Below are 9,669 nucleotides of genomic sequence, written 5' to 3'. Positions count from 1 at the left end.
CGAGCACCGGAGCGGCCCGAGGTGCACGAAGGCCGCGCGCGAAGCCCGCGAAGCAAGGCCCGCAGTATCCTTGCCCTGACTTAGCCGAGGGCTCCAAACATTGTGCTTAAATGGCAGAACAAGCAAACGATTTTCCTCCTCCGCTCGTCTGTCCCGGCAGCGCCGGCGGGGACCAAAGGTGCGGACGCGCTGCGCCCCCACCCCTGAGCCGCCCCGGCCCTCAGGAAACTCAGAAGGAACCGCGGGCCCCCATGAGCCCGAGGGAGCACCACCGAAACCCTTGGAGGAGACACAGGAGAAAGTCCCTGCAGTCTTCGATTAGGTGATGGCTGCTTAGCACACAAGAAGCACAACAACAACAACAACAACAACAAAAAGATCAATTAAACTTCATCACAATGTAAAACTTGTATGTTTTATAAAACACCATTAAGAAAGTGAATACAACCTACACAACTGGGAGAATGTTTCCAAATCTGAGCGATTTGCCTCCAAAACACATTAAGAACTCTCACAACTCAACAATAAGAAAAGACAACCGCATTCACATATGAATAAACACTTCCTTAAAGACGATATAAAATGGCCAATAAGCATGTGAAAAGATGGTCAACATCATTCGTTGTAAGGGAAATGTAAATCAAAACCACAATGAGATACGCTTCACCTGCACTGGGAGGCTAGAATAAAAGACAGAAAAGACAGGTAAGAATAGGTGTTGAGGAGGATGTGGAGAAACCAGAACCCTCCCACATGGCTGCTGGGAACACAGAACAGTGTAGCCTCGGTGAAAGACAGGCAGTTCCTTACAGAATTCAACAAAGGCCGGGCGCGGTGGCTCATGCCCATAATCCCAGCACTTTGGGAGGTCGAGGCTGGAGGATCACTTGAGTCCAGGAGTTTGAGACCAGCCTGGGCATATGGCGGAACCCTTTCTCTACTAAAAATACGAAAAGTAGCCGGGTCTGGTGCTGTGCACCTGTAGTCCCAGCTACTTGGGAAGCTGAGGCAGGAGAATTGCTTGAGCCTGGGAGGTAGAGGTTGCAGTGAGCCAAGATCGCACCACTGCACTCCAGCCTGGGTGACAGATCGAGAAAAAAAAAAAAAAAAATTAAACATAGAGTTACCGTATGACCAGGCGATTCCACTTTTACATATATACTTAAAAGAAATGAAAACATATATCCGCATTAAAACTTGTACATGAATGCTCACAGCAGCAGTATTCACAATGGCCAACAGCAGAAACAATCCAAATGTCCAACAGCTGATGGATGGATGAAGTGTGCTCTATCCAGACAAGGGACTATCAGGCAGCCATAAGAAGGAAGGAGGTACTGATTCATGCTACAACATGGGTGAACCTTGAAAACTGCTGAGGGAAGGCAGCAAGACACAAAAGGCCACAAGTCATATGATCCCATTTACATGACATGTCCAGGATGGGTGGCAATAGCAACAGAAAGTAGATTCGTGGTTACAAGGGATTGGAGAGAAGCGGGGATGGGAAGCAACTGCTGATCGGTGTGGGTTTGCTTTTGGGGTGATGAAAATATTCTAAAATTAGATAGTGGAGATCACTGTGCAACTCTGTGAATATGTCCAAACCACTCAACTGTATACACTGTATGGTGAATTGTTATGGTGTGACCTATGCCTAAATGAAGCTGTTATTAAAAATAAAGTGAATGCTGAACCAGACAATCTGCAGACATCCACCAGCCCCTCGTGGACAATGACAGTGGGGCTTTTTGAATGAATTCCCCTCATAGACTTTCCCTGCAAACCAGTCAGTAAGCCCACTGAGAAACACGGCAAGGACATGAGACCCCCGAGGGTGGTCACCTGCAATCCTTTAAGTCACATCTGCATGAGGCCTCGGCTGGATGCTCCTTGCAGCTATGTTTCTGGGAGCCTGCACCTCAAAGCTTACCAGGTTTTTGCTAGAAATCTCTCAGGCCTCTCTAAGCACCTTCCTGGCTCTGCACTTCCGTTTCTTCCAAATGCCATTCCAAAATGTCCCCATCATCTTCACACACCATATCCTTTGGACACATGTCAACCCTAAATACAGAAGGGAAAATAGAAGGGCAGCTCAGGAGAGTGCTGTCCCACCTTTCCTGCCCAACAGCACCCTCTGCTGGCACATGGGGATGGTGCGGAGAAGGACTTAGGACATGGCCAGGCCTACCAGGTGGGTGGAGAGAATGTTAGGTCACCCACAATAGGGGAGCAGAACCACATCAAGAAATTGTCCCTGCACCCACTGGACATTCCTGCAGGCAAAACTTGGTTACCTGCATCTGATTCACTTCATTTAACACGTAACTAGACAGAATTTTTTTACTTATTTAAAACTAGACTAGATTTTCTTAGAATAAATTATTGTGTAACTCAAACAGGTGGACCATGGTTTTAGGAAGTTTATCCAGAGGTTTTGCAGTTTCAGAAAACTCCATGACCACATCAAAGCTATCTGTGAACTCAATCACCTGATATCCACACCTGTGCCCGCCTACACCCGTGTTCACTCAGGATGCTCCACACACTGAGTGTGCGCAATACTAATAGATTTACATTTTACTATAAGTTATTTTCCTTTTACACCTAAAGGAAATGTCCTAGGAATTTTATTTCAAATAGAATTCCAATATAAATTATATATTTGAATACATAGTTTGATATAATTTATATTTGAATTATATATAATATGAAATATGTATAATATGAAATATGTATATATGTATACATGGCTTATGGGCTTCCGGAGTGCCACCACACACACCACACAGACCTGTACCCTGGGCTTTGTGAACAGGACACATCCCAGGAACCATGTTTCTAAAGCAAACCAAGACACCACCAAGATAAAACAAGGTGGCATTATGGGCTGATGACCTGAATTTTTGTAGGTTGCATTTTTATGTGATAACCATGATGGCCACTCTGAACCTGCGGAAAAAATGGTGAAAATATGCACCCTATGGTGGTGCCAGACACAGCGGGGCTGCTAGGCGGATTTCACATCCAGAGCCCATGTGTCTGATTCAGTCACTCTGGGCTTCATGCTCCCAGGGCAGTCCTCTCCAGGGACTGTACAAGGAGGAGGGTGGGCTCAGAGATCATGACCTCAGAGCAAAGAAAGGTGCTGACCGCGTTCTAAATCACACGCCACCCAAATGCTGGGGTCTGCATAGGTAGCTAAGTAACTACAGAGCAAGCCCATGAAGATGTGGTTCTTTTAAGTGCTCATGAAATGAACCATCGATATTTGGCATACATATACAAATATGCGCATAGTGAATACGTTATGCCATTTTTGTAGCTACATTTATGTTTATAGTAATACACATAAAGCTATACAGAAGATTGACTGCAAAACAATATATTCTAACTGCAAAAACTGATTTAAATGTACACGTATATATAAGAAAAGATTCATATTCAAGTGTTGGCACACGAGGTTTCAAAGTCAAAATGGAAGCTGTCTATTTTGCCACGTCCCTGAAACCCACTGAGAGGTGACCCACATAGGCAGTAGGCAGGGAGCTGGGCCAGGCAGTCCACAGCCGGCAGCACCTCAGGGCCTTCCCCGCCCCAACGGACCGCAGGAAGTGACTGCCCACAAGCCATCTGGCTTGCCCGGCGCCCCCAGAATTCTGCATTCAGTTCCATTCAAAGCCTGGGCACCTTCCCCGTGCTGGCACTGGAGATGCATTCATGAAACTCCCTGTCTCCAGACAGATGAGACAGTGAAATGAACAACTAGAGTTTCTGGCGGTGTCAAAATAAACCAGTTATAAACTACTTATCATAAAACACAGATTTACATAAAAAAGTGTCAAGTTTTTTTTTTTTTTTTTTTTGAGACGGAGTCTTGCTCTGTCGCCCAGGCTGGAGTGCAGTGGCCGGATCTCAGCTCACTGCAAGCTCCGCCTCCCGGGTTTACGCCATTCTCCTGCCTCAGCCTCCCGAGTAGCTGGGACTACAGATGCCCGCCACCTCGCCCGGCTAGTTTTTTTTGTATTTTTAGTAGAGACGGGGTTTCACCGTGTTAGCCAGGATGGTCTCGATCTCCTGACCTCGTGATCCGCCCGTCTCGGCCTCCCAAAGTGCTGGGATTACAGGCTTGAGCCACCGCGCCCGGCCCAGACAGATCTTTTGACCTTTCTTTCCTCAGACTATAAAACAAAATTCTTTATGTGTTGTTCCGTGAAGTGTCACAGACGAAGGTGAACTATCAGTTGCATCTGGAAATTGAAACCCCAGAGTGACATTTTTTTCTTCTCTGTGAATAACTTTCCTTTCTTAAAAAGCTACACTGCTTGTATTTCATGTTATTTACATGTTCATGGCTCTTCCTGTCCTCACGCAAGAAGGACTTGGGGCAGCTGTCACCCAGCCCTGAGAACTCAGCCCACATGTCCGGTTCACTCCGAAGCTGGAAGAACCTGCCTGGTCCCCGCGTGGCAAGCCAGGAGGTCGCTGCCTCCAACCCAACACCTCCCCACCCCCTGCACTGGCCCTACTGCCCTCCATGGCCCTCCAAGTTGCCCTGGCTTTCCTGCCTGGCCACAGCACCTGCCTTGGTGGTTGTGGGAGCTGGGTTAGTGAATGTGTGCTCCCCACAACCTTGCCCTGGTAGCGCCCAAACGTTGGTTGTTACATAGGCTGCAAAAGGCAGGTCTTTTATATTAAACAGTTGACATCAGCATGATAAAACTGAGACCAAAAATATGTTCAATTTTCAAATCTACCATTTTGGTTTAAAAAACAAAAGAAAAAGCCTCTTAACACCCCAGTTTCAGGTCCCAAATCTGCCGTCAATGCTGCCGCCGTCACATTCCGGCAGTTCCTTCATTTTACAATGAAACAAATTGTGAACAAATGTGGACCCGAAAGAGCCCACCCTGAGTGCCCAGCTGGGCCTGTTTACAACAACCCCAAGAGGCTGCTTGACGACAACAGGCCACATGCTCTGAGCCCCCCCAGAACCCGCACCTCTAGTCAACTTCTGGACTTTCAGAGCTCACCTGAACCAGCCACTCAGGGCTCACCTGAACCAATCAACCAATTAACCAGTCAACCAATCAGCACTCACCTGAACCAATCAACCAATTAACCAATCAACCAATCAAAGCTCACCTGAACAATCAACCAATCAAAGCTCCCCTGAACCAGCCACTCAGTGCTCACCTGAACCAGCGCATAAGAACTCACCTGAACCAACCAATCACAGTTCACCTGAACCAACCCCTCAGTGCTCACCTGAACCAGCCATCAGTGCTCCTCTGCCTTGGCTAATCAGGGCTCAGCTGCATCACCCAATCAGGGCTTAGCTGTATCAACCAATCAGAACTAACCAAATTTGAATCCTTCATGTGTATAAATGGACTTGAATGGGACCTGGGCAGGACCCATCATTATAAAACCCAAACCCTCTCTGCGTTCTCTGAAATACACTTTCCTTCACACCAAAGGCTGCAGCTCCCAGGTTTGTAAACCGTTCACTGGAATAAAGTCTCTTTCCTCCAACTCCTTTTCAAAGAACTTTTGTTCACAAAATAATTTACCATCAGCTTTACCTAAGGCTTCTAAACAATGTATTAAGAACATGTTCTAGATTTCTTTTGAAGATAACATCTACCATACTATAATTTCAAACCTGGAGTTTAAAACATATGTAATCATGCTTGGCGCGGTGGTTCACACCTGTAATCCCAGCACTTTGCCAGGCCGAGGCGGGCGGATCACGAGGTGAGATTGCGACCATCCTGGCTAACATGGTGAAACCCCGTCTTTACTAAAAATGCAAAAAAAAGAAAAAAAAAATTAGCCGGGCGACGTGGTGGGCGCCTGTAGTCCCAGCTACTCCGGAGGCTGAGGCAGGAGAATGGCGTGAACCCGGGAGGCGGAGTTTGCAGTGAGCCGAGATCACGCCACTGCACTCCAGCCTGGGTGACAGAGCGAGACTCCATTTCAAAAAAAAAAAGTAATCATCCCAGCACTTTGGAAGGCTGATGGGCAGATCACTTGAGGTCAGGAGTTTGAGATCAGCCTGGCCAATATGGTGAAACCCCATCTCTACTAAAAATACAAAAAATTAGCTGGGCATGGTGGCAGGTGCCTGTAATTGCAGCTACTAGGGAGGCTGAGGCAGGAGAACAGCTTGAGTCCAAGAGGCAGAGGTTGCAGTGAGCCAAGATCAAGCCACTGCACTCCAGTCTGGGCAACAGAGCGAGACTCTTGTCTCAAAAGTAAATAAATAAATAAATACATACATAAATAATCATTTTAAGTAAAATTATTGTACTTTACAGTGATGGAGAACAGTCATATCTGTGAGGTCTGGATTTGCATATTCAATCTGCTGCAGATTGAAATATTCTATTGCATCTGTACTGAGCATAGACAGACTTTTTCTCATGACTATGTCTCAAACAATACAGTGTAAAAACTATTTCACAGCATTTACATTGTATTAGGTATTATAAGTAACCTGGAGCTGATTTAAAGTCTACGAGGGAATGCATGTAGGTTACATGCAAATTCTACAGCGTTTTACATCAGAGATGATGGTATCTACACATGTCCTAGGAAACAATTTCCTAATATAACCTGAATTATAAATGTTTGGGAGCATACTGTAAAACATTTCAGATTATTTCCAGATTAGGGAAAAATCTTTTACCAGCAGTTTGAGGTAAATAAACTTGTTAAGACATCCCTGAATTTTCTGCTGCCAGTGAATAAATCACACCCCTTGTCACCTCCTTCTCTTCTTCCCCACAAAACATCTCTTCCCAAATAACTAGCATTAGATCAAAGGCTTTCACCCAAAGCTCACTAACTGCATTAAATGGCAGAGACTGATTAGGAAAACTGTGTTATTCCTGGGCTGCAGGACCAAAGCACCATAGACTGGGTGGCATAAAAAATAGTAAATTTATTCTCTCTGCTCTGGAGGCCAGAAGTTGGTCAAGGCGTCGGCAGGACTGGGTCCTTCTTGGGTTTTTTTTTTTTTTTTTTTTTGAGACAGAGTCTTACTCTGTTGCCCAAGCTGGAGTGCAGTGCAGTGGCACGATCTTGGCTCACTGCAACCTCTGCCTCCCGGGTTCAAGTGATTCTCCTGTCTCAGCCTCTCAAGTAGCTGGAATCACAGGTGCATGCCATTGTACTCAGCTAATTTTTGTATTTTTAGTAGAGATGGGGTTTTGCCATGTTGGCCAGGCTGGTCTCGAGTTCCTGACTTCAGGTGATCCACCCACCTTGGTCTCCCAAAGTGCTGGGACTAAAGGCAAGAGCCACCATGCCCAGCCAAGGGCTGGGTCCTTCTGAGGCTGTGAGGGAAGGATTGGTTCCAGGCCTCTCCCAGCTTCTGCTAGTTGCTCCTGATCCCTGGTGCTCCTTTGCTTGTGGTCGCATCACCCCCATCTTGGCCTCCATCGTCACCTGGCCTTTTCCCTGTGCCTGTGTCCAGATTTCCTCCTTCTATAAGGACACTAGTCATATTGGACTAGGCAACCCCCACTCCTGTATGATTTCATCTTAACTACAGATGGTCCCCAACATATGATGGGGTTATGTCTGATAAACCCAGTGTACATTGAAAGTATCGTAAGTAGAAAATGCACTGAATACACTTGACCTACCAAACATCACAGCTCAGCCCAGTTATCTCAACTCAGAATACTCACATTAGCCTACAGTTGGGCAAAATCACGTCACAGAAAGCCTGTCTTAAAATGAAGTATGGGGCCAGATGCAGTGGCTCACTCCGGTAATCCTAGCACTTGGTAGGAGGCCGAGGCAAGTGGATCACCTGAGGTCAGGAGTTCGAGACCAGCCTGGCCAACATGATGAAATCCCATCTCTACTAAAAATACTAAATTAGCCAGGCGTGGTGACACGTGCCTGTAATCCCAGCTACCCAGGAGGCTGAGGCAGGAGAACCGCTGGAATCTGGGAGGCAGAGGCTGCAGTGAGCTGAGATCGCGCCACTGCACTCCAGTCTGGGTGACAAGAGTGAGACTCCATCTCAAAAAAAAAAAAAAAAAAATACGGAATATCTCATGTAATGTATTGAATACTGTACTGAAAGTGCAAAACAGAATCACTGTATGGGTATTTGAAGTATGGTTTCTAGTGAATGCACTTTGCTTTTGAACCATCATAATGTCAAAAAATTAAATCCAACCACTGAGTTGAGGGCCATCTGTGATTACACACATTTGCAGTGACCCTAACACATTTTGAGGTACTGGGAGTTAGGGCTTCAACATACAACTTTTAAGGGGACACAATTCAACCGCCTTGCTGGATTTCAATCTTGTAATGAGATCTGATCACCTTTTCTAAAGTATTTATTTGTTGGGGAACATGAACACTAATGTGTCCAGGACCAGAAAGCAAAGTCAAGCTTCAAATGACTCCATTAATGCCTCTGGCCCAAGCATTGCGGGGAGTAGCAGGGGCGCCCATGCGGAAAGGCTGGCCTATTTGTAACGGGGGGTGTCTGAAGTGTCTCCGGGAGGCCAGCAGTGCCAGGCAGTGCCCAGTAGCCTCCAACTTTCCACCTGCCTGTGGAAGGGCCGCCCCAGCACACAGCCCCAGCACACGTGACCTCTTACCCCAAGTCACAGTGACAGCATCTGCTTGCAACTGGGCGGCTGAGAACGGGCAGCACAGCCAGAGACAGAGTCGGGGTCCCAACCGGTGGTTCTCAAAGTGGGGTCTCCAGACCAGCAGCAGCAGCGGCGGCAGCATCCCCTGGAACTCTGCACACTCTTGGAGCCCACACCAGACCTCTGGAATCAGAGACGTTGGATGTGGGGCCCAGGGAACTGAGCTGCGCAAGCCTGGAGGGTGCTGAGGCACAGCGCAGTTTAAGGCCCTGTTCTAGCTCACCCTGCCGGCCCCTTCCCTGGCCCCGTGGCAATCCCGTCACAGGCACTGGATAAAGATGTGCAGACCACATGCCTGACTCAAGGCAGGTCCCTCTGGAGACAGTGCGGAGCCTCCCCGCTGTGGACGGGGCTTCCTGTTGCTACAGTGGGAAGGACGTGTGCCCTGCAGGCTGCTAGGGGCCTCGGGGGCGTGCTGCATATGGTGACAGTCACATTCCTGTGGTGAGCAGGGGGCTTCCATGCATCTGCCACCAGGGTCCCTGCCAGGGAGGTGGATGCACAAGTGAATGGCCAAATCCCAGTCCCTGGTGGGAAACAGGGTTAAGACATGGATTCCTTATACCTTAAAAGCCAGGAACCCAGTGAGCAAATAAATGAATGGGCAAAAGGCTGGATGAAGTTTTATGAAATGAGCAAAATGAGAATTTTGATTTCTATTTATTTACTAGGGGGCAGAGCTCAGGAGGAGGTCAGTACCTGCAGATGGCATCAGCACTGGACACAGACTGCCCAGCAGAAACCCAGGCCATGCCTGCTGAGTGACCTTTCCTCCTGCAGACATCTGTTAGAAATGTATCCTCTGGGCCCGCCACAGGGGCTGCAGGGCAGAGCCGTCAGGGACACGGCTTGGGTTCTCCTGCCTGCTCTTTGCTGACCAATGGGACAAGGGCCAGCTACGTGATGATTTCTGCTATCTATGAAATGGGTTAACAAGACTCGGGCACGCCTCGCAGGGCTGTCATGAGGATGAAGAGTTAACATC

The sequence above is a fragment of the Colobus angolensis genome, unplaced genomic scaffold (assembly GCF_000951035.1).
Source record: "Colobus angolensis palliatus isolate OR3802 unplaced genomic scaffold, Cang.pa_1.0 Scaffold13, whole genome shotgun sequence".
Lineage (NCBI taxonomy): Eukaryota > Metazoa > Chordata > Mammalia > Primates > Cercopithecidae > Colobus > Colobus angolensis.
This window is presented reverse-complemented; position numbering follows the sequence as displayed.